The sequence below is a fragment of the Aquarana catesbeiana genome, linkage group LG12 (genome assembly GCF_042186555.1).
Source record: "Aquarana catesbeiana isolate 2022-GZ linkage group LG12, ASM4218655v1, whole genome shotgun sequence".
Taxonomy (NCBI): domain Eukaryota; kingdom Metazoa; phylum Chordata; class Amphibia; order Anura; family Ranidae; genus Aquarana; species Aquarana catesbeiana.
This window is the reverse complement of record NC_133335.1, coordinates 220,955,955-220,975,452: the sequence shown is the minus strand read 5'-3', so window position 1 is coordinate 220,975,452 and position 19,498 is coordinate 220,955,955. Positions and strand designations below refer to the sequence as shown.

The window sequence follows — 19,498 nt, the reverse complement described above, 5'->3', positions numbered from 1 at the left end:
GTGCATGTTATCAGGGCAAAATCACCAGGGTATGTAAACTTTTTGGGTAGTTTCTGTTGTCATTATGATTTAAAAAGAGTAAACACAGTTGATTGATAATAAATGGCTTCAGCCAAACACTAACCATGAGTGAAAGAAAAGTTTTTGTGTTATCATTTATATTCTCTGAAAAATGGCCAAGAAATCAAATTCTGCCGGGGTATGTAAACTTATGAGCACAAATATATACATACACACATTATATATATATATATATATATATATATATATATATATATATATATATATATGTATATATATATATATATATATATATATATATATACACACACACATACACATTGTTTCAAGATGGACCAAATGTATCTATATATACCATGCCAATACCTGGAATTATTCTTTAGAACTTTGATTCTCTATTATCAGCACCATCTAGTGGCCATAATGCAGTATCCCTCCCTTCTAGATTGCAAGCTCTAATGAGCAGGACCCTCTGATTTCTCCTGTATTGAATTATATTGTAACTGTACTGTCTGCTCTCATGTTGTAAGTTCTGATCAAACTGTTGGCGCTATATAAATCCCGTATATTAATAATTTGCTTGATTGAGATATTTCAGGAAAATGTATATACTGAGGCTACTAGATGGAGCCAAAGATCACAGGAAATTAACATATTAAGCCAGAAACAGCCAAAATTTGCGAAGGCTGAGCAAATGCTTTTGACAAGTTTTGTATACTTAGACCCCTAAGTAATTAGCCATGTCCTTACATGTGACATCTTCACCTACAAAAAGCTCTTTTACAATTTCAGCCCAACAGTGCAAAGCAATATTTAGGACATATCAATAGATGAGCGTGTGATGAAAAATGCCATTGCTGACAATGTTAATATTTTGCAGGGCAGGAATGATATCTGGTGCACACCATGAAATGCTTCACTCCTCATCACGACAAATTTGGTGACAGTTCAGCTCCTTCCTAATTTTGCATAATAAAGCTGGTAAGAGGTGACTGTTAGCACGTCCCGTACATGTCAGTGTTGCTATTCAAATATCTATGAATATAAAAGAGGAACTGAACAAAAACAGGAAACTTGCTAAATGTGAACTCTAGGCAGAACACAAAAACCCATTTAATGCAGGTACGGATTACAAAAAGCGTTTTTTTTTTTTTTAAGCTTTGGACTGAATGGGGCTTCGACAGAGTGACTTTCCATCACTTCCTGTTCTGGGGACAACCTTTTACCAGACAGGAAGTGAGAGGGAAAAACACAACAATAAAAAAAGAGAGAAGATAGAGGTTCTAGCATCAATCCCCCCTACTAAATGTATACAAAGTATTTTGCTTCGGTCTGTGTTACTGTCATGCCGCGTACACACGAGCGCAATGTCCGTCAGAAAAAGTCAGATGGGAGCTTTTCGTCGTATTTTCTGACCGTGTGTATGCCCCATCGGACTTTTTCCGTCGAAAATTCAGACGGACTTAGAGAACATGTTCTAAATCTTTCCGAAGGAACTAATTACTATCGGGAAACCCGCTCCTCTATATGCTGTTCCGACGTACCAAAAACGACGCATGCTCTGAAGAAAGTACGAGACGGAAGCAATTGGGTACTGAACTTCCTTTTTCTAGTCCCGTCGTACATGTTGTATGTCACCTCGTTCTGGACGGTCGGACTTTGGTGTGACCGTGTGTAGGCAAGACCGCTTGAGCGGAGTTCCGTCGAAGAAACCTTTGGAGTTTATTCCGACGGCAAAACCGGTCGTGTGTACGTGGCATTAGAGAGATTTTCCCTCACTTCCTGTCCTGGGGGAAACCTTTTTACCAGACAGGAAGTGAAGGAATCTCTCCAATGAAGCCTCAGAACGAAAGTTCTAATCCTTCCCCAGTTCATTCAAAACTAAAAAAAGTTTTGACTATAGAAACACTTATTAAAAATTAGAATTTTTCCTTCTTCATGGATAGACACTGAAGAGTACTGGTGGGGCTGCACTGACGGGCACCGACTGGGCTGCACAGATAATCAATGTAAACAATGTACTGACAACCTTGCCAGTTATCGGCTCTCCTTTCCTCATACAGGGACAGCATGTGAGTAAAGCTGGATACTCACAGGCCAAATGTCATGCGACAATTGCGGGTTCAAAAAAGAGAAAGAAAAAAAAAAAACAAAACACAGACATTCGGCCCCAGGTGTATGTCGCTTTGGCCAGCTTCTGTCAGATGAACCTGCTGAAAAACCAGCAGCCGACTGACTCTCGATCAGCGCTCTCAGCCAATAATGGAGACCACTGATCGGAGCGTTCTGACAGGGGGACTGTCCCCCTAGCTCAGCGGGGGGGTCTTACTTTGCATAGTTAGTACAGCGGCTCTGACTGGAGCTGACAGTTTGTTTTCGTTCAACACGTTGAACATCGCCGTGCATCTGCTAAAGGGCAGCGCGTTTCTATATGTGTTGGGAAAGTGCACAATTTTGCACAAATTTCCAACATACTCGTCTACAGGCTGTTTTTTCTGCCTCCCTGGCTGGTACTGTGTACAGGAAGTCTCTTAGGGACCAGTCACACCAGAAACTGCACATAACTGCTTTTTGACTGAATGTTTACATGCATTTGAAACAAAATTGAATGTGCATACATTTTGCGATGTGTTTGCGATGTGCATCCAACTGCATTCGGTGTGAAAGGGCCCTTAAAAAGAGTTGTAAAGGCAGAAGGTTTTTTTATCCTGATGCATTCTATGCATTCAAATAAAAAGTCTTCTGTGTGTAGCAGCCCCCCCCCCCCCCCCCCAGCACCCCCTAATACTTACCTGAGCCCCTTCTCTGTCCAGCAATGTTCACAAGTTCCTCGGTCATTCGGGACTCTCCCCCCGGAGTGGCCGAGACACAGCAGCAGCACCGTTGACTCCAACGGTTGTCAAAGTCAATTAGCAAATCAGGGGAGAGAGGGGCGGGGCCGAATGGCAGCTCTGTGTCTGAATGGACACACAGAGCCGCAGTTTGGGTGCCCCCATAGCAAGCTGCTTGCTGTGGGGGCACTCGACAGGAGTGAGGGGCCAGGAGCAGCGAAGAGGGAGGAGGATCCAGGCTGCTCTGTGCAAATCCACTACACAGAGGAGGGAAGTATAACATTTATTTTTTTTTCTAAATAACAAACAAGGAGACTTTACAATCACTTTAAATGTTTTTTAGGATGCAGCGACTACACAGACACGGCCGCTTGTCATTATGTGACAGGCATGCAGATGTGGTTGAGCGCAGACAAGGCCTAAAAGCAAATATTACAGCAGCAAAAAAATGATTACTCATCTCTTGCTGCCATAGTCAGATCTGTAAAAAAGATTATTATACAGGATTTATATAGCGCCAACAGTTTGTGCAGGGCTTAACAAAATGAAAGCAGACATTACAGTTAAAGCGGGGTTCCCATTAAAAAAAAAAAAAAATTAAAAGTCAGCAGCTACAAATACTGCAGCTGCTGACTTTTAATCAGACACTTACCTGTCCCAGGGTCCAGCGATCGAATCCCCGCTCATCCCCCCCCTTCGCTCGGCGGCGCCGGCATTTTAACTGTGTGCGCCCGGCTGTGAAGTTAAAACACCCACTGCGCATGCACGAGCCGTCACTGGCCCCGCAATCATCTGGGACCGGTCACGTGTCCCAGATCAATGACAAGAGGGAGGGTGGAGAGGCGATCTCCCTTCCTGTGCCGAGGGAAGTGACGTCAGGAGCCCAGGCACCGAAGGAGGCAGACTACGAGGGACCCCCTAGCAACAGGCATTTAGAGGCGAGTAAAAAAAATAAAAAAATTTTCTCCAAATGTTTTTTTACATTTTTTTTAAGCACATTACTATTTTTTTTTTTTTTTTTTGGGGTGGAACTCCACGTTAAATTACAATTTGGTACAAGAGGGATCAGAGGGCATTGAAAAAAAAAAATCAATCTGATTGGATGCTTTGGATTACCACCCCTTGTGAAATGCTCTACGATCTACGAGGCATAATGCAAGTGATGTACGATGCAACTCACACAAGCCATGCCCAAATCACGTCACTTTCCTGAATCTAATAACGTACCGCCAATCTACGTCACCAGATAATATAATTCTACAACAGCAGCCCAGCCCTGATCTGCCGTCACTCTCACAGACTGTCCAGCCTCTAGGAAAAAGTGACAGGAGTGTTTCCACAGCAAATGTCACCGCTTCCTAATAGGCTGAAATATTCAAAACTAGCCATTCAGACCACTAGTTAGAGGTCACCACTGCACAGCTGACCTGGCAAGGAAACAAAATGATATTCTGATGATATAATCTTCAACATTAGCTCAGCTTTGTAATGTGTGTAAAAGTTTCTTGTGTAATGGAGCATGTCCCCACCCCATGAATAACACCTTGGCACTGATAAGCCAGCACAGACTTCCTGCTCTATGTGCCATGTGACATGCGATATCAGTAACCTCCTCCTGAGCCATGTATCCCTGTGTCTGAAGTTTCCAAAGAGTATGAACCAAGCACTTTGTACCCAGCGTAAGAATATGCCAACATGGGATCCAGGGGAGACTGGGAACTAGGGATGCATCGATAGAGCTGGGCGATTTTCTCAAAAAAAAAAAATAAATAAAAAACTGCGTTTAAAAAAAAAAAAAAAAAACTCGATTCACAATTCAAATCGAGTTTTTTTTTTTGTTTTTTTAAATTGGACATCGCGCCGGTCCTGGAGGAGCAGCGGACAGGAGTTTTTAGGCGAGGCCGCGGCGTCAGCCCAGTCTGCGGCGTCTGGCCACGCGGACTAGGCCGAAGCTGCAGCCTCGCCTTAAAACTCCTGTCCGCAGCTCCTCAGGACCAGCGCGGTGAAAAAAAACAAAAACAAAAAAAAAACGACTTGCTTAAATTTTGAATCAATTTGACCTCTCAACTCAATTCAAGATTTAAATTGATTTTTTCACCAGCCCTATGCACCGATATCTGTTTTTTAAAGTGGAAATAAAGTTCTTATTTTTCACTTGTACCTACAGGTAAACCTATAATAAGGCTTTCCTCTAGGTACTGTGAATATCTCCTAAACCTACAGTTTAGGAGATATTCAGAGTGCATGCAGCCTATGACCTCATCGGTGCATGGGCTCTGAAGGTCTGGCTTACCGTGCCGGACCTTCAGAGCCCGTCCCATAAACGGCATCTCCAGCGCATGCGCGGGAGTGACATCATCCTGGCACCGGCCACTCACAGCGCTGGAGCCTGCAGAATCGGAAGAAACACTGGGGAAGATGTCAGCCGCCTTAGCGGTGTGCGCGTCCCGCTGGAGGGCTTCACTCTAAGCTAAGTATTTCATAATGGGCTAGTATGCGGTGCATACTAGCTCATTAAGCCTTTGTCTTACAGGTTGTTTTTTCCCCCCCAGGGTTTACAACCACTTTAAGAGAGAGAGTAGAAGTACTGATACTTGTGCTCAAGTACTCGCTGATACCAATTACCAATAGCTTTGGCTGGGGTTGCACCAATCCTAGTATCGGTGCAGATACCAAACATTTGCACTAGTATCAGTACTCGTGCAAATGCTCTGATGCTTGATCCGATACCTGTTGTATCGGGCCAGGCGTCCTCAGCGTAGCAGGGGGGGGGGGGTGGGGGGCGGCAGCCTAACAGGTGATTGGTGCAGGCAGTTACAAGCACAGATCCCCCTGTATACCCTTTCAATAAAGCAGCTGACAGACGCTTCCCCTCCTCTCCCTCCCGCGGCTGTCAGCTGCTTTATTGAAAGGCTATACAGGGGGATCTGTGCTTGTAACTGCCCGCACTGATCACCACCGACTGTCCCCTGTGTCCTCCCCAGCTCTTTCTCTGGCTTCCGGTGTCCTCCTCTGGTCCTCACTCCACCCCAGATCTCTCAGGACAGACAGCGGAGGAAGAAGGTGGTTAATACGTCATTTACCGACTCCTTCCTTTTCTGAATGCACAGAGTCAATGATCACTGCCTCTGTCCTTTCATAACTGAGCATTGTAAACTGTGTATGATGTTTCCATTTATGAATAGAGGAGCCGCTGTCTCCTTTCTATTCATCTGTCCTCAGTCCCTTTCCCCATCTCAGAAGGGAGATGTCAGGGATTTGTTCAGACCCGACCCCTGATCCCTCACCAAAGCCCCCTCCCAAAATGTTATACTTACCTGCTCTGTGTAATGGTTTTGTGCAGAGCAGCCCAGATCCTCCTCTTCTCAGGTCATTTGCCAGCACTCCTGACTCCATCGTCCTGCCAAGTGCCCCCACAGCAAGCAAATTGCTCTGGGGGGCTACCGAGCTGCTGCTCTGAGTGTCCATTCAGATACGGAGCCATAGCTCGGCCCCCTCTCTCATTAGCTCCCACTGCTGTCTCAGCCAATGAGGAGGAAGAGTCCCCGGAGAGCCAAGGCCTTTGTGGACATCTCTGGTTCGGGAGGGGGCTCAGGTAAGTATTCATGGGGCTGAGGCATTGCTGCACACAAGGTTTTTTACCTTCATACATCAAATGCATGAAGGCAAAAAAAAAACAAACAAAAAAAAAAAACCTTGAGCCTTTACAACCACTTTAAAGTTCAGCTTTATCTGTGCTGTGAGTCAGCATATCTGCATAGGGCTGAGTGCAAACACCACTACATACCAGTTATTAAATGTACATTAAAATATATACATAGGCCTATACACCCATAACACTGACTGCTGGCACTTGGCTTCCTAAAGCAATTTTTATGACGCTGTGTACACACTGCACAAAGCAGATCCAGGGACAGGACCGTTCACAGCATATAAATCATTAGAGCTGTCATTATTATCTACAGTGACTGAATGTACCCGTATACCATGACATCATTATGTGGACAGCAAGAATAGAGCAAACAGCATCTGAGAAGCACAATAGTCAGCTAAAGCCTGATGTCGGCTGATGTCAGAGCCGTTTCAGGCTCTGGTAGGATACCGACCATATTGGCAGGATCCTCCAAGCTGCTTAGCCGACAGCTTGCCCCGGCTCTCAGCATGCAGCTGAGGGCCCAATCCAGCTGCGCCCGCCCCTTCTCCAGCCCAACGCTCCTGAGAGTGCTGGAGAGGCAGAGCAGAGAGCGGTGACCGATAGTCCCCACTCTCTGCTCATTGCTCTTGTCTTTCTGGAGCAATCATGTGATCTCTCAGTTCTCAGTCTTAGAGCTGGCAGGGGGACAGCTGCAGCATCACACTGATGCTGCAGCATGAAGACAAGAATGTATGTTTATTTTTTGAACCACTTCACGCCGGCCGTACACATATATGCGGCCCTGTGTAAACAACTTACCATGATGAGAGTGCGCTCCCAGCACATTTACCAGCAGGGATCGGTAAGCTCCTGATGTATACTTGCGATCGGGAGCTTTCCGACCATATGACCACTGTGACAGCCAATCACAGCGGTCACTTGACCCAAATGCCCGCCTCCTGGCCTTTAGAACTCTTAAAAGAGCCGGGAGTCAGTCAGCATGAAGGGGTTGAGTACCTCAACCTTCTCTTTTGACCCTGCCCAGAGTCTGCCTCAGGCCTGCCCAGTCCTTGTTCATTTATTGGAGTTGCAAACCCAAATTACGCCTTTCATTACGCAGGGGTCACCCTCTTGCAACCGTTCCCCCACCCCCCAAATAACTGTAATCAATGTCTCATTGAGTTACTAAACGTGCAATATCTCAAATAAGGGTGACACGGTGATCCCGGTACCTCGTCCAGGACACCGTATAGTCAGTAATTCGGTCCAAGATACGGGACTGTCCCAGATGGTCTTAGAGTGGAATAACTTACTACCTATGGCAAGCAGATTCTTCCATTCATTCCTTGATAGCAGAGAAGTTGACTGGATGTTGGGCTCCATTCACACTTGTGCGACTTGTCATGCAGCTTTTGATGTCTAAAGTTGCATGACAAGTCGCAACTCATTCTTTTCAATGACACCCGTTCAAATTGCAGCAACTTTGAAAAGGTGCCTGCACTACTTCCAGAAAATTTAAAGCCGGATCAAAGTTGTGAAATTGTGCGACTTTGGAGACACACTAATGTGAATAGAGCCTTATGGCAATTTTACACAACAGCACACCTGGGAGATATTCTGTAATGTATTTTAAAAGTCCAACTCCATGTTTAATGTCCCTCTAAGTAGTTTGTTTGGACCAAGCTGGCCCAAACGAACTATTTATTTCACTAACAGGGGCACTCGCTGGGCGCACTGTATATACTTGTATATAGAGACTGGTGTTGCACAAACTCAGAAAAAAAAAAATTAAAATATATACACACACATATATATACATACCAGCAAATCAGTATCATTCCACAACCTGCAATATACTGTATATCAGAATACAAATAAATCACATATAAAGTGCAGAACAATAGTGCAAACCGTTTCAAAAGTACATCAATATATTAGGGTGTGTAATCGTTCATTTTCCAGCGGTGATGTGACAAATATAAAATCACTTGCTTCCATATAAAGTGCTTCTTGTGTGAATGTGTGTTAACAAATGGTGTACTTTCACCTCCTTGTGACACCTCTGAGCTCCCAGAACCTCACCTTAATGAGTAATCAAATAAAACCTTTTGATTACAATACTCAGGGCGATGTTCCACCGATCTTAGCCTGGTTCCAGATCTGTTTAGGTGATCCTTGGTAGAGGTCCCTTTCAGACGCCGTCCACCACGATTCCAGCTGCCTGTCCCCCAGTGGATTGTGTGCCTGGCACCGTCTCCCTGTGTCTGATCCCCAGTGTAGACTCAGCTACCTACAGTATACAGCACTGTGTCCTGGCAGTGAGGCTAGAACACCCCCTCTCACTTCTGGAACAAAGTAGAGTCAGGCTGCTCAGCCATTCATGGGAAGCTCTGTATTCTATGAATGAATACAAAGCCTCCCCTGATTGAATGACGCGATAATCTCTGACCCAGCCAGAGGATGAAACGGGTGCCATTTTTTTCACGCCCCGTGCCAATATTGTGGCTCCGGCCAATCTCACGCCGGAGCCCCCGAAACTGGAAGTAACTCTGGTTAAAGATGTCGGCCTTGGGATCGGAGTGCGGGCGACACTGCAGGGCATCGTTCTAAGGTAAGTATTTCATAATGAGCCAGTATGCTATGCATACTAGCTCCATTATGCCTTTGTCTTGCAGGGTTTTTTTTATTTGTTTTTCGAAGGTTTACAACCTCTTTAAGCCCGATTTATCATAAACCGAACCTTGAGCAGAAATAGTTCAACCTCGGATACCAGAATGTAAAGAAAGAATAATAGTGATTAATTTCTGTCACAGAAGGACTCTCCCTGGTCCTACCCCATGCTGGAAAAAGCTGAAGGACGGAGAGGATGGGCGGGCAATTCATACTCTTCCTGTCCCATTGTCAGCAGGCAGCTCTGGTGTGATGCTGATCATAGTAATGGAAGAGAGAAAAAAAAAGTCTTAACATTCAACATGTGCCAACATTACCCATTATCAATCACCATGGACCTCCCCAGAGCAGAGATGACCCTCAACCCTGGCTGAACATCATATGACTTCTTTCAGGATAACAGCAGGCGCACGCGGCGATCGGTGGTGCGGCGTGTCAGTCTGATGGAGACTCTTTACCACGTGATCAGCTGTGTCCAATCATAGCTGATCATGGTGTAAACAGGAAGAGCCGTGTATTGGCTTTTCCTCACTCATGTCTGACAGATGCGTGTAGAGGAGAGCCGATCGGCTGCTCTCCTGACAGGGGGTGGTCTGCTGAGGAAGCCCACCCAGGACCACCAGGTATGCCCACCAGGGAGGCCAATCAGTGCCCATATATGATGCTCATCAGTGCCGCCTATGAGTGCCCATCAGTGCCGGAGAAAAACACTTAGGCCTCTTTCACACGGGGCGGATCAGTGATGATCCGCCCCGTGAACATCCGCTGGCTCAGCGGGGATCGCTCCGCCGATCCCCGCTGAGCAGGAAGATGACAGGTCTATCGCTGCACGCTGTGCAGCTACGGACCTGTCAGAGCGCCGCTCTCCCCTATGGGGGATCGGATGATGACGGACCGTAGAGTCCATCGTCACCCGATCCGATAACGGATGGAAAAGTAGGTTTTTCCTCCGTTACACTTTTCGGATCGGAGCGGGGTCGGATGTCAGCGGACATGTCACCGCTGACATCCGACGCTCCATAGGGATGAATGTATGTCCGTTTTTCATCCGAAAACGGAAGGATGAAAAACGGACATACGGATCGTCCGTGCGAAAGAGGCCTTATTTACAAAATTTTATAACAAAGAAAAAAAAAATTTCTTCAAAATTTTTTTTTTTTAGCAAAAAATAAAAACCCCAGGAGGTGATCAAATACCACCAAAAGAAAGCTCTATTTGTGGGAACAAAATGATAAAAATTTAGTTTGGGTACAGTGTTGTATGACCGCGCAATTGTCATTCAAACTGCGACAGCGGTGAAAGCTGAAAATTTGCTTGGGCAGGAAGGGGGAAAGGTGCCCTGGTATTTAAGTGGTTAAATTGGACGTTTTACAAAGTCTCCATGATTACATTCCAACACTTCACAATATACATGATCATCATTTTTCAGAAAAGCTCCACCTTTCATCACTAAAAAACCATCACTGAGCTGCAATCCAGTAACTCTGCCAAACACAGAGAATATTATCAGTCTTCTGCAAGCAGGAGAACACATTTCCTCAGTCTCCTCTCCCCCAGGTGATCAAACTGCAACAACGTACTGTATCTTTGTAGCAAGTCACAAGCTGAGAGGCTGCAGCAGGGCCTGATCTGGGTCAGATGTGTGAAGCAAAGCATGCCCTACTTTAGATGAGTAATAAAACCACGGCTCAAATGCCTGCTCTTCCCGCCCCTATAGACGAGCCCCTTACTCTACATACAGTTGGGAAAATTATTATTTGATCCCCTGCACATTTTGTAAGTTTGCCCACTTACAAAGCAATGAAGGGTCTATTATTTTTATCTCAGGTGTATTTTAAATGATAAATCCAGAAAAAACACGATACAAATGTTATAAATTGGAGTTGCAGTTCAGTGAGCAAAATAAGTATTCGATCCCCAAGCAAAACATGACTCAGTACTTGGTGGAGAAACCCTTGTTGGTGAGCACAGAGGTGAGACGTTTCTTGTAGTTGGTGACCAGGTTTTGCACACATCTCAGGAGGGATTTTGGTCCACTCTTCTTTACAGATCTTCTCTAAATCCTTAAAGGTTTCTTGACTGTCTCTTGGCAACTCAAAGTTTCAGCTCCCTCCATAAATTTTCTACAGGAGACTGGCTAGGTCATTCAATTAACTTAACGTGCTTCTTCTGGAGCCACTCCTTTGTTGCTTTGGTGGTATGTTTTGGGTCATTGTAATGCTGGAAGGCCCATCCATGACCATCTTCAGTGTTCTGGCTGAGGGATGAAGGTTCTCATCCAAGATTTTACAATACATGGCCCCGCCCATGGACCCCTCAATGCAGCAACGTCGGCCTGTACTATTAGCAGATAGACAGCGCCAAAGCATAATGTTTTCGCCTCTGTCTTTGACTGTAGGGATGGTGTTCTTCGGGTTATAGTCAAAATTTTTCTTCCTCCAAACACAGCTGAGTTGAGTTGATGCCAAAGAGCTAAATTTTGATCTCATCTGACCACAGAACTTTCCCCCAATCCTTCTCTGAATCTTAGATGTTCATTGGCAAACTTTAGATGGGCCTGTACATGTGCCTTCTTGAGGAGGGGGACCTTGCGGGTGCTGCAGGATTTCAATACATGGCGGCATATTGTGTTATCAATGGTTTGTTTGGTGACTGTGGTCCCAACTGCATCAAGATCATTCACAAGCTCCTCCCGTGTAGTTCTGGGCTGATCCCTCACTTTTCTCATGATCATCCTCACCCCATGAGGCGAAATCTTACATGGAGCTCCAGACTGAGGACGACTGATAGTTATTTTATATTTTTTCTATTTGCGAAAAATCACAGTTGTCGCTTTTTCACCAAGTTTTCTTGCTGATGGTCTTGTAGCCCATTCCAGCCTTGTGTAGGTCTACAATCTTGTCCCTGACATCCTTGGACAGCTCTTTGGTCTTGCCCATGATGGTGAGGTTTGAATGGAAGAAAGAGATTCTGTGGACAGGTGTCTTTTATACACATACCGAGTAGTCCTTCTTAGGCCCCTTTCACACGATCGGACCGTTCAGGTCCGCCTGTCAGTTTTGACGGCGGACCTGAACGGGCGCTCCATGTTAGTCTATGGAGCGTCGGATGTCAGCGGAGACATGTCCGCTGACATCCGAACCCGTCCGATCCGCTAAAAGCAGACGGATGGCCCTACGTCCAGGTCCTTCGCTGGCGGATGGGGTGAGATCTGATGAAAACGGACATGCTGTCCGTGTGCAGCCGATCCCTCCATAGGCGGCAGCGGAGCCTGACAAGCCCCTCCCCGCTCAGTGAGCAGAGAGGGACCTGTCATCCGCCGGCTCAGCGGAGATCAATGGACAGATCTCCCGCTGACCGAGGTGGGCTCCATAGAAATGGAGTCCGCCTCGTGTGAAAGGGGCCTTAAATTGACAGGACTAATCTGTGTACCACATGAGCACCTACTGTAGCCAGTCTGTGGGAGGCAGAATTACTGTTGATTGGTAGGGGATCAAATACTTATTTTACTCACTGAACTGCAACTCAGTTTATAACATTTGTATTGTGTGTTTTTTCTGGATTTTTGATTGATATTCTGTTTCTATTATTTAAAATAAACCTATGATAAAAATTATAGACCCTTCATTTCTTTACAAAATCTGGAGGGGATCAAATAATTATTTTCCCCCACTGTATGTGGGTGATTGTGGATTTTGTCTGGATCTTGCAGTAATGTCACTGCTGAATATTTAGTGATTGGTATGCTACCAGCGGATGTACGTTGCTCATAAAAAAAAAAATGAGTGGAGAAATAACACGCTGGTTTTTATTCAGCAAAAAACAAGGACTATTGTTGAGATTTTCAAACCACCCGGCGTTCAGTTTTAATAAAATGGAGCAAGGCTCTGCAGGGGGAACGTTAGTCTGTGCGTAGGCGTGTGTTCTCCTGCGTCAATATCTGTCAGAATAGGTGTGAGTGGCGGCTGCTGGGTGAGGAGCATTGACGTTTATTACCTGCCTTGAACATCGGATTTCTGGGGGGGGGGGGGGGGAAATCGCCCTCACAGCGACTTACAGCCAGCCATGCAGAAATGTAGCTCTGAACGATCGCAAACTACATAACGCTGCACAGCGCTCTCCACAGGACCCCGATGAGGGCGTACTGTACACCCACAGCCTGACATCAGCACTAATCCTGCCCTGCACACGGTTAAAGATGAACTAAAGGAATAAGCTAATATGGTCTAAATCCATTCATTATGTGTATTCTTCCATGAATATCGGTGTATTTCTTCCAGATCTGTGCAGACTTCCTGTAATGAAGACCACTCACTGCTGCTCTCCCTCCTTGTGCAGGGTGACTGGTCTGGTAACCTCCCCCTCCTGTAGTTTTCTGCAGGCAGCCTTATAGTAGGTGGAGACTGTTGGGCCCCTCCCACAGGCCGCCCTCCTTGCACAGGGTGACTGGTCTTGTCTCCGCCCCCTCCTGTAGTTTTCTGCAGACAGCCTGTAGTGGGTGGAGCCTGCTGGATCCCTCCCACAGCTCTGCTCTCTGCACAGGCTAAATACAGCATAGTGATGATGTCACTGCTAATTTACAAGGCAATAGCTGGGGGTTTGCAAAAGCACTGGGAAATCTTCCAAGGGGGACACCTATTCTTGTGATGCCTCAAAGGGGGATTACCCTCCAATTTATAAAGATCTCTTTTCACTTCCTGATGTCTTTGGGACAGGAAGTGAAGGCAAAGGTCCTTAAATCCGATATAGATAGATAGATAGATAGATAGATAGATAGATAGATAGATAGATAGATAGATAGATAGATATGACAAGTTAAAAAAAAAAATTAAAATAACCTGCCAACTCTCATCCGATACCTTCCTGTGCTGACTTATCAATACCATTGTTCTCTGTGGACTACAGGACCACGCCTATTTATAGTATGGAGAATAGGAGAGGGGTGGGGTTCTATAGTCCTATCCTGTTCCCCTAATACATTACAGTGAGTGTTGTCATCCTGAGTGTGTCTCCGGCAAAGTCACTGGGTGAAAATAAAGAGAAATAGATATGGTGGCTGCATTCATTTGATTGATGAGGTCTGCCCACCATTTGCATTCATCATAAGTGTGCCCCCCCCTTTTGTTAACATTATGGAAATAGAAACAATACTCCCACCACCCACGTGCGCCCAGCCTTCTGCCCTCCGCCAGAGTGCGCCCAGCCTTCTGCCCTCCGCCAGAGTACACTACCCTCCCACCCTCCACCTGAGTGCGCCCCCCTTCTCCCCCCCCCCCCACCTGAGCGCGACCCCCCCCCACCTGAGTGTACCCCCCTTCTTTCCTTCGTCCACCACCTGAGTGCACCCCCCCTCCGCCCATCACCTGAGAGCGCCCCCCTTCTTCCCTATGCCCACTACCTGAGTGAGCTCCTTCCCCTTTGGCCCACCACCTGAGAGCACCCCCCCTTCTTCCCTCCGCCCACCACCTGAGAGCGCCCCCCTTCTTCCCTATGCCCACTACCTGAGTGAGCTCCTTCCCCTTTGGCCCACCACCTGAGAGCACCCCCCCTTCTTCCCTCCGCCCACCACCTGAGAGCGCCCCCCTTCTTCCCTCCGCCTACCACCTGAGTGCGCCCCCCCCCCCTCCGCCCATCACCTGAGAGCGCCCCCCTTCTTCCCTATGCCCACTACCTGAGTGAGCTCCTTCCCCTTTGGCCCACCCCTTTCTTCCCTCCGTCCACCACCTGAGAGCGCCCCCCCTTCTTCCCTCCGTCCACCACCTGAGAGCGCCCCCCCCTTCTTCCCTCCGTCCACCACCTGAGAGCGCCCCCCCCTTCTTCCCTCCGTCCACCACCTGAGAGCGCCCCCCCCCTTCTTCCCTCCGTCCACCACCTGAGAGCGCCCCCCCCCCTTCTTCCCTCCGTCCACCACCTGAGAGCGCCCCCCCCTTCTTCCCTCCGTCCACCACCTGAGAGCGCCTCCCCCCTTCTTCCCTCCGTCCACCACCTGAGAGCGCCTCCCCCCTTCTTCCCTCCGTCCACCACCTGAGAGCGCCCCCCCTTCTTCCCTCCGCCCACCACCTGAGAGCGCCCCCCCCCTCTTCCCTCTGCCCACCACCTGAGAGCGCCCCCCCCTCTTCCCACCACCTGAGATCGCCCCCCCCAATTCCCTCCGCTTACCACCTGAGAGTGCCCCCCCAATTCCCTCCACTCACCACCTGAGAGCGCCCCCCCTAATTCACTCCGCCCACCACCTGAGAGCGCCCCCCCTTCTTCCCTATGCCCACTACCTGAGTGAGCTCCTTCCCCTTTGGCCCCCCTTTGGCCCACCACTTGAGAGCGCCCCCCCTTCTTCCCTCCGTCCACCACCTGAGAGTGCCCCCCCTTCTTCCCTCCGCCCACCACCTGAGAGCGCCCCCCCCTTCTTCCCTCCGCCCACCACCTGAGAGCGCCCCCCCCTTCTTCCCTCCGTCCACCACCTGAGAGCGCCCCCCCTTCTTCCCTCCGCCCACCACCTGAGAGCGCCCCCCCTCTTCCCTCCGCCCACCACCTGAGAGCGCCCCCCCCTTCTTCCCTCCGCCCACCACCTGAGAGCGCCCCCCCCTTCTTCCCTCCGCCCATTACCTGGGAGCGCCCTCTTTCTTCCCACCACCTGAGTGTGCCCCCCCTTCTACCCTCTGTCCACCACCTGAGCGCACCCACCTCCCCCTGAGTGCGTGCCTCCCCCTCTGCCCCCCACCTGAGTGTGTCCCTTTCCCCTTCTGCTTACCACCTGAGTGCACTCTCCCCCCCCCCCTTCTTCCCTCTGTTGTCCACCACCTGTACGCCCCGCCCTTCCACCCCATTAAAATTGCTGAAAAGGGCAACAAAATTAGGGACACCCCGATTTTGGGTAGGCCCCCCAATTCTAAGACCTATAAGAAGCAGACGGACGGCTCGGCCCTCCAGTCTCCACTCATAACTGAAATATGACTGTAGAATGGGGCCGGTCTCCCCATGGCAGGAATTCTAGCAAACACTGGGGTCACCGGGGCCATGTGCCACTCCTTTCTTGTGTCTATAATGGCGGTCAGACCGGGGCGTAACCCAGCGCCATTCCTCATTGGCTCAGCATGGTGAGGACAATCCAGCTGCTAAATAACTACAAGTCCCAGCACAGAGTCTGACTGACAGGTGACACTCAGGACAGTCATTTCTTCTCTTCAGGGCAAGAACAAGTCTGTGCTGGCCACATCAACCAATCAGCTTCCAGCTCTCATTTACCCCGGGTGACATTAACCCTAATGGGTTGCTAGGGGCAACAGCCAGACTTCCCCCTTTTCTCTCCCCACTTAGCCGTCGCTATGGTGACTCCCCTGTCATGTGACAGCCCCAGCCTTTCCCACTCCTCCCTCCAGCCGTCACTGTGTAGCCAGGCGAGCACACTTACCGGTGCCGGTTCGGTTCCCCGCTCTTACAGCTCCCACCCTCAGGAATGGCGAATGAAAGCCGTACACGCCCCGCCGTGCGCGCTCCTCTGCTTTTCCGGGATGTGCGTCATTTCCGGCGGCGGCCATCTTGGTACTCCCAAAGACTGAGGCCCTTCAGCAGCGAAGGGAGCGGAGGTGAGGAAGCCGTGTCACAGTCAGTAGGTGGGGGGGGGATTATAAACAGGATGTGAGCGAGGAGACAGACAATACACAGAGCTCTGGGTGCCTTCACAGAGAATCAGGCCTGAGGCTGGAGGCTGCAGGGGGGGGACAGACCTGACTAGGCCTCAGAGAGACATAGAATAGACAGAGGGAGGGGTCTGTCAGGGGCACAGCCACAAATACCTGACAACATGATTTATATATATATATATATATAATATATATACTCTTACATAAGGTGTCCCCTTAAATCAGGTGTCCCCATCACAGTGTCCCCATACATCAGGTGTTCCCATCAGAGTGTCCCCTTACATCAGGCGTCCTCTTACATCAGGCATCCCCCATCAGAGTGCCCCCATCTGAGTTTCCCCTTACATCAGGTGCCCCCCATCAGAGTGTCCCCTTACATCAGGTGTCCCCCCATCAGAGTGTCCCCTTACATCAGGTGTCCCCCCATCACAGTGTCCCCTTACATCAGATTGTCTCCATAAGAGTGTCCCCTTACATCAGGTGTCCCCCCATCAGAGTGTCCCCTTACATCAGGTGTCCCCCCATCAGAGTGTCCCCTTACATCAGATTGTCTCCATAAGAGTGTCCCCATACATCAGGTGTTCCCATCAGAGTGTCCCCATACATCAGGTGTTCCCATCAGAGTGTCCCCTTACATCAGGCGTCCTCTTACATCAGGCATCCCCCATCAGAGTGCCCCCATCTGAGTTTCCCCTTACATCAGGTGCCCCCCATCAGAGTGTCCCCTTACATCAGGTGTCCCCCCATCAGAGTGTCCCCTTACATCAGGTGTCCCCCCATCACAGTGTCCCCTTACATCAGATTGTCTCCATAAGAGTGTCCCCTTACATCAGGTGTCCCCCCATCAGAGTGTCCCCTTACATCAGGTGTCCCCCCATCAGAGTGTCCCCTTACATCAGATTGTCTCCATAAGAGTGTCCCCATACATCAGGTGTTCCCATCAGAGTGTCCCCATACATCAGGTGTTCCCATCAGAGTGTCCCCTTACATCAGGCGTCCTCTTACATCAGGCATCCCCCACCAGAGTGCCCCCATCTGAGTTTCCCCTTACATCAGGTGTCCCCCATCAGAGTGTCCCCTTACATCAGGTGTCCCCCCATCAGAGTGTCCCCTTACATCAGGTGTTCCCATCAGAGTGTCCCCCCATCAGAGTGTCCCCTTACATCAGGTGTCCCCCCATCAGAGTGTCCCCTTACATCAGGTGTCCCCCATCAGAGTGTCCCCTTACATCAGGTGTCCCCAATCGGATTGTTCCCTTACATCAGGTATCACCTGATGTAAGGGGACACTGTGATGGGGGCACTCTGATGTAAGGGGACACTCTGAAAGTGGCTTGCCATAAGGGCACTCAGCAGGGGGAAGGAGCCAGTAGGAGACCCAATTATAGGAGGATCGGGTCCACTCTTTGCGAAACCATTGCAGAGAGCAGGTAAGTATAACATGTTTGTTCTTTAAAATAATATATATATATATATATGCTTTCCCTTTACAATCGCTTTATGTGTGTATGCGTTTACATGCATAAAATCTCTAGATATGTACTGCCCCAGTCACAGGTATGTCCTACTTTTTTTACTCCACTAAACAGAACACACATATTTCATTATAGACAAAGCTGTGTGTATGATCCTATTGATTCCTATGGTGCTGCATCTGAATTCATACAATACTATACGCTGCTTGCATCTCAATGAGCATTTGAGACGTGTGAATGACCCCTAAGATAATGAAGGAATACATATGTTTTTTTTTTGGGGGGGGGGGGGTTTAGTTTTGCAAACACGATTTAATTTTTTTTCTTGTTCATAAAGTTTATATCATTTTTATTTTTGCTTCTTCATTAAGTTTATGTTATTTTTTTATATTTTTTGCAACCAATTTAAAAAAAAAAAAAAAAATATATATATATATATATATATATATATATATATATATATATATATATATATATATAAAAAGTAAATATAAATAGATAATACATTTTATTCAATATTTTTCCTATTTAAAATAAAGATTTTGGTACAAAGCATCGCAAAGTTAAAGATGAAATAATATAAGGTAAACTTTGGGTGTCCTGTGCATTACCCACCCATTATTTTTAGACTTTTGTCAGAACTGAATCCCCCCCCCCCCCCCATTTTGCACTGCGCAGCTACAAGTCATGATCACCTAAAAGCCAATCTAGTAAATTCACGAATAACCCCCTGCGGCCTGAAGATGGCAGTGTGCCTCTGGGTAACGCAGTACTACGTGTAAGATGGATGCATAAAAAAGGGCTATACTATATAAAAAAAAAAAAATAAGCAGTGTATTTATTTAAATAAAAAAGCTCCACCTTTATATTGTGTAAACACTTGCTCACCCCCTGTATTTAATAAAAAAAAAAAAAAAAAAAAAGGCTGAAAGGATAACTCCAGTGATGCCCTCCATGTCCATGCCTACAATTGTCTGCTGGTCCTCCCGAGTCACAGTCAGTGATACACCTCCTGGGGGGGGGAGCCAGCAACCCGCTGCTTCCAGAAGACTGCAGAATTCAGAGCCCATTCAGGCAGTAAACCACACACATTATCCCAGTGCACGGTTCTATGTACAGTACAATGCCTTTCTTTGTGAATGACATCTAATGCCCTTTACAGTACATCCGGAAAGTATTCACAGCGCCTCACTTTTTCCACATTTTGTTATATTACAGCCTTATTCCA

The 19,498-nt window shown here is 47.7% G+C and overlaps 1 protein-coding gene and 1 long non-coding RNA gene across 3 annotated transcripts in view; one reads left to right on the top strand and one right to left on the bottom strand.

The window, feature by feature from the left end:
- ARHGDIA (Rho GDP dissociation inhibitor alpha) overlaps nucleotides 1-16,679 on the bottom strand; it is a 39,172-nt gene extending 22,493 nt beyond the window's left edge. The window contains exon 1 of the mRNA XM_073606727.1: nucleotides 16,565-16,679. The gene's annotated coding sequence lies outside the window, so the exon portion shown is untranslated. The remainder of the gene's footprint in view (nucleotides 1-16,564) is intronic.
- Nucleotides 16,515-19,498, top strand: part of LOC141113550 (uncharacterized) — a 31,694-nt gene continuing 28,710 nt past the window's right edge. The window contains exon 1 of one of the 2 annotated variants that reach the window (XR_012236783.1): nucleotides 16,515-16,739. This is a non-coding gene — a long non-coding RNA (uncharacterized lncRNA). The remainder of the gene's footprint in view (nucleotides 16,740-19,498) is intronic. The other variant, XR_012236784.1, reaches the window with a different exon arrangement.